Below are 6081 nucleotides of genomic sequence, written 5' to 3' on the forward strand. Positions count from 1 at the left end.
TCTCACTGTGTTTTTTTAGGGGGAGCAGGGAGTTGATTACCTTAGCTATCATGTAAAAATTTGATATTGTACTTGAAAATAGTTACATTGCTTGGAATGGTTGCATTTTTCATTTTCTTTTTAAATGTTGAAATAGCTATAAACATAAAACAGTTGGAAGCACAGCAAAAGGATGGTTCTTTTCCTGAGTAAGTTTCTGATCTAACGTCATCTCTGAATGGTACTTTTTTACAAACAAGAAGCCTGCCCTTCCTAACGACAATATAGCTTTCAGATACATTACTACCATCCCATCCGCAGAGCACCTTCAACACTGGCCCTGTGCATTTAGTTGATATGTCTCTGCAGTGACAGTCTCAATGTAGACTTCATGGCCTTGACACTTTTGAAGATGAAAACAGTCGTTTTGTAGAACATCCCTCGTTTGGGTCAGTCTGATGTTTCTTCATGATTAAAATCAGGTTCTTCGTCTTTGGCAGAAATCGCACAGAAATGATAATGCACTCTTTTAATTGCATCCCGTCGGCCGCTCACAGTTTTGATTTGTTCATTACTGATAATGTTCATTTTAATCACTTGACTAAGGTGGTGTGTGTCAAGCTTCTCCACTGCAAAATAACTCTTGCTCCCTTTATATTTTAATAAATATTTTACAGGAAAGTGCTTTGAAACTTTGTAAATCTGTTCCTTGTGAAAATTTCAATTTCTTCATTTGTTCATTTATATCTGTATGGCATCATGGCATCCTATTTTATTCAATAGATCAAAATTTGTTACTACCATTATTCTGTTTTGATACTGAAACTGCCCCATCCTTGGCCAGCGGGAGCCCATTCCAACTGGGTCTTGTGTCCTTCTGCCATGTCCCCAGTGTTCTTTCAGCAATCTTTTGCTTCTGGCAGAACGAGCTAGTCTGGCCTCAGCTTGAGCTTTCACTGTCCTAGTGCTGGAATCAGCTGGTTCTCCAAGAACCCTGGTTTCTTTGAGAGATGGTTTTAGAAGCCAAGATCCAGGTGTTAGTTCTGCTCGTTGCTACTGGGATCTCACTGCTTCTATGTCCCATCAGTGGACAGAGCTAGGGATATAGATCTATCCAGATAGATAGATAAATATGTATATAAATATAAATGTAGATGTAAATGTGTGTGCCTATGTGTATGTATGACTACAAATATATATTTATATATAATAAGTAGATGTAAATGTGTATACATGTATGCATCCGCATACACATTAGTCTATCTATACCTATCTATCTATCTATCTATCTATCTATCTATCTATCTATCTATCTATCTATCTATCTCTATCTATCATCTATCTATCTATCTACTTATCTATCTTACCTAGAAATCTGTGAGTTCACACCCAAGCCATTAATTCCAATACAGCACTACATGGTGATGCATTCTATACTTACCCCTTTCTTTCATTTATCCTTCTTCTGACAGTGAGAAACCTCAGTTTTAGATCCTTACTACATGTATTATTTGATCAATCCCCTACCATGAAACCCACCTCCCATGTTCTTCCTCACTCCTTCCCCATGTGGTTCCCCCCTCTCTCTGCCTCTGCTCTGGCTTCTCATTCCAGGCCACCTGTTCCTGTTGCCCATTTTGCCCAGGTGGGTCTGCGTCTACCCATGCTGAGCTCTCCCACACCACGGATGCCCTTTTCACCCTGTTGGGGCTCCAACACCCCAGGCTGGGTCATTCCTCCTTGAGGATGCCTTCCATACCATGCCTGGGCCTGCTCAGGGTCATAGTGGATTTCTGGGCTAGGGTGGATGATCCTATGGCCTGTGCTTTGCACCGCCTCTCACAGTATGCTGTGGTGGTAAGTTCCATTGCCTACCGTGATCACTGGCTAGATACACATTACTGGTATATGTTCCTTCTCTGTCTCACTTTCCCACGTCTCTACTGGCATTTTCTTCACCTGCCATATAAACTTTTCACCCTGGACTTCTTGTCTCAGTGCCTGTTTCTAGAAGAGCTCAAACTAAGACACCTAATCTTTGCCCCTCCAAGCCCTGGGGAAATAAAGTGTTTTCCACAGTTCCCTGGTGCTTTGTTCTTCCTTGTTTATCCCTCGACTTCTTCCACACTTTTGGCACAATCCCTTCATTAGCCCTCTTCACTTAATTTTTTAAACTACTACATATTTCTGTGGAGAATCTGACTGAATTGCACCAAAATATGGTCTGCTCCTTCTGTTCCATCCCGTTTCTATATCAGGATCCTGGGACCTGGAATCCTTCCACGGCCTCACCTTCTGGTGGAGTCTCAGCTTGAATTCTGACAACTAACGTTCTCTGTCTTATTGCATCTTTTTCTTCATTAAGTCCACATTCTTCACAAGAGGGGACCATGTTTGCTTTGTGTGCTCTAGGTCCTCTTCTACTTCCAGCTCACTCCATCGTTTTCCTTTTTGCTTGGTGAATAAGATTTCTCTTGGCACCACAGAAGACAGGCTATACTCAGCATAGTTTCTAATCAAGCTTTGTTTGATGAAAATGAGGAACTGAGGAATCTGGAATTTTCTACGAGGATGAATGTATTAATATCAACATGTAATCTCCTCCTCCAGGGTCTGTGTTCTCAGTAAAATGAGAAAGAGGGTGAATTCTCCAAGTCTTTTCCATAAAAAGGCCAGCTATGCTTTGGGGTTTTTCACTTTATGCAATGTCGTATTCCCTCTACCTTGCTGATTAGTGCTTATGAATTCAGTGTATGAATCATTTTTTTGAGATTATAAGGATTTTAGTAGCTATATGTCAATAAGCAGGGATAAAGAACAAATACATATTTCATAGTGTCACAACTTCTTAATATGCCATTTTGTTTGGGCTTTAAAATTTGATGTAAATTTATATATAGAGATTTATATAATACAAAAAGTAAAACCTTGTAAAATACATGTGTAGTATGATTCTATTTTATAAAAGTACATACATATATCAAGAATACATAGGAAAAATATGAAGGAATATATACAGTAGTATAAACATTTTGTATACCGTAGTATGGTTCCTGGACCAAACCGAGGGTTGGGCTGCTATTTCTTGTGGCCCAATAAGGAGATGCAGAGGAAGACATGGGGAGGAAGAGAGTTTTTATTCCTCCATCCAGTTACAGGGAGAAGGCCTGGAAATTATCACCAGAGCAACTCAAAATTACAAAGTTTTCCAGAGCTTATATATCTTCTAACCTATATGTCTACGTGTAAGTGTGCACTTATCTAAGGACGTTAGTGATTAACTTCTTTTAGTCTATAACTAGGGTCTGAGTCCTGAAGACCTTCCTCTGGAGCCTCGGGAAATTTACTGAATGTAAATAGGTCCAGGTTCTGGGTTGATTACGCTTACCTTGTTTCCTGCTAAATCATGGAAGGGTTGGGGATTTCCTTGAGACCCTAAATAAACTTGTTTAATCCTAAGTGTGTCATCTTAAGAATTCCTTTGTTACTTTGTCATGCTTTAAGGCCCAGGAAAGGCCTAGGCAAAACTCTTGGTAGGTTTTTGTTCCATCCCAGACTTTGTATAAGGGTACTGGTTTTATTTTTAATTTGTTTATTTATTTGTGTGTGTGTGTGTGTGTGTATAAATACATAATTGTGTGTGTGTGTGTATATATATATATATATATATATATATATATATAGATAATTGCACTTTAGATTCTGGAGTACATGTGCAGAACAAGTAGCATTGTTGCATAGGTACATACATGGCAATGTGGTTTGCTGCCTCCATCCCCTCATCACCTGTATCTGGCATTTCTCCCCATGTTATCCCTCCCCAACCTCCCTACCCACTACTGTCTCTCCCTTATTCCCCTCCAACAGACCCCAGTGTGTGATGCTCCCCTTCCTATGTCCATGTGTTCTCATTGTTCAACACCCGCCTATGAGACACAAACTCATCATTTTTTATGACAGCATAGTATTCCATGGTGTATATGTGACACATTTTCCTTGTCCAGTCTATCATTGATGGGCATTTGGGTTGGTTCCAGGTCTTTGCTATTGTAAACAGTGCTGCAATGAACATATGTGTGCATATGTCTTTATACTAGATCAATTTATAATCCTTGGGATATATACTCAGTAATGGGATTGCTGGGTCAAATGGAATTTCTATTTCTAGGTCCTTGAGGAATCACCACACTGTCTTCCACAATGGTTGAACTAATTTGCACTCCCACCAGCAGTGTAAAAGTGTTCCTATTTCTCCATATCCTCTCCAGCATCTGTTGTCTCCAGATTTTTTTTTTTTTTTTTTTTTTTTTTGAGATGGAGTTTTGCTCTTGTTACCCAGGCTGGAGTGCAATGGTGTGATCTCGGCTCACCGCAACCTCTGCCTCCTGAGTTCAGGCAATTCTCCTCCCTCAGCCTCCTGAGTAGCTGGGACTACAGGCACGCATCACCATGCCCAGCTAATTTTTTTTATTTTTAGTAGAGACGGGGTTTCACCATGTCGACCAGGATGGTCTTGATCTATTGACCTCGTGATCCACCTGCCTCAGCCTCCCAGAGTGCTGGGATTACAGGCATGAGCCACCGTGCCTGGCCCAGATTTTTTAATGATTGCCATTCTAACTGGCATGAGATGGTATCTCAGTGTGGTTTTGATTTACATTAATGACCAGTGATGATGAGCATTTTTTTGTATGTTTATTGGCGTCACATATGTCTTCTTTTGAAAAGTGTCTGTTCATGTCCTTCATCCACTTTTGAATGGGTTTGTTTGTTTTTTCTTGTAAATTTGTTTTAGTTCTTTGTAGATTCTGGATATTAGCCCTTTGTCAGATGGGTAGATTGCAAAAATTTTTTCCCATTCTCTTAGTTGCCGGTTCACTCTAACGATTGTTTCTTTTGCTGTGCAGAAGCTCTGGAGTTCAATTAGGTCCCATTTTCTATTTTGGCTTTTGTTGCCAATGCTTTTGGTGTTTTGGTCATGAAGCACTTGCCTATGCCTATGTCCTGAATGGTTTTGCCTAGGTTTTCTTCTAGGATTTTTATGGTGTTAGGTCTTATGTTTAAGTCTTTAATCCATCTGGAGTTAATTTTAGGGTGATGTGTTAGAAAGTGGTCCAGTTTCGGTTTTCTGCACATGGCTAGCCCAGTTTTCCCAACACCATTTATTAAACTCTTTACAGCCTTGCCATATTTCTGAGGCAGTGAGACAGGTTGTCATCAAATCTGCCAATAATTCCTAATACCCATCCTCTCACTCTTTTAGTCTTTCCAAATCTACCCATTCTTGTGTCATTTCAGGGACATGCCTTAATCATGGCTAAAAGTCATCCTTTCTCCCCTAAGTTCTTTCATAGTGCTTGCTATAAATTTCTTCATTTTCAAGAAGCTAGAAGTTGTGGTCAGGCACATTCACTGGGAATCTAGTCTCTGAGAATGGAGTTGGCCAAAGCCTTCAACTAAACCATGTATGTCGCCACTGACCTCTTTTCTCCTTAAGAAAGAGTCTTCATGAGTCAGGGTTAAAAACTAAGTTCTGGCCTCATATGGGAGAAGTTTTAATCCTCAGTGTTAATAGATAGTATAATAGCATATAAATATGATTTTGTGACAAAAATACAGAATTCTAAAATATGATTTCTCCTTAATATGGTCTCTTTCTGTTCTGTCTTTATGGTTTTGTGATGATAATACAAAACAATTACAGCTGATCCCTAATGAATATGACACTGTTTTCCATCATGTTTACAATTATTTGGAGTCATGATAAAAATGCCCTTTTGAGGCTGAATTCCAAAATGGCACATAAATTAGCACAAAATCCGTGGTATAAAATTCAGGTACCTCTGAGTTTACTTGGAGTTACATTCAAAGAAATGATGGTCCATCAGAAATACATTGAAACTGAAAAGCCTATCTTTTCCTAGTCTTTTGAGCACAGGCCAAAATGTGTATGAGTTTCATTTTGAAAGCACAGAAAAACGAAAAAAAAACTTTCTTTCTTTTATTTATTTTTAAAATAGAGACAGAATCTTGCTCTGCTGCACAGGCTTAAGTGAAGTGGCATGATCACAGCTCACTTGCAGCCTTGAACTCCTGAGCTCA

Source organism: Callithrix jacchus, chromosome 6 (genome assembly GCF_049354715.1).
Source record: "Callithrix jacchus isolate 240 chromosome 6, calJac240_pri, whole genome shotgun sequence".
NCBI lineage: Eukaryota > Metazoa > Chordata > Mammalia > Primates > Cebidae > Callithrix > Callithrix jacchus.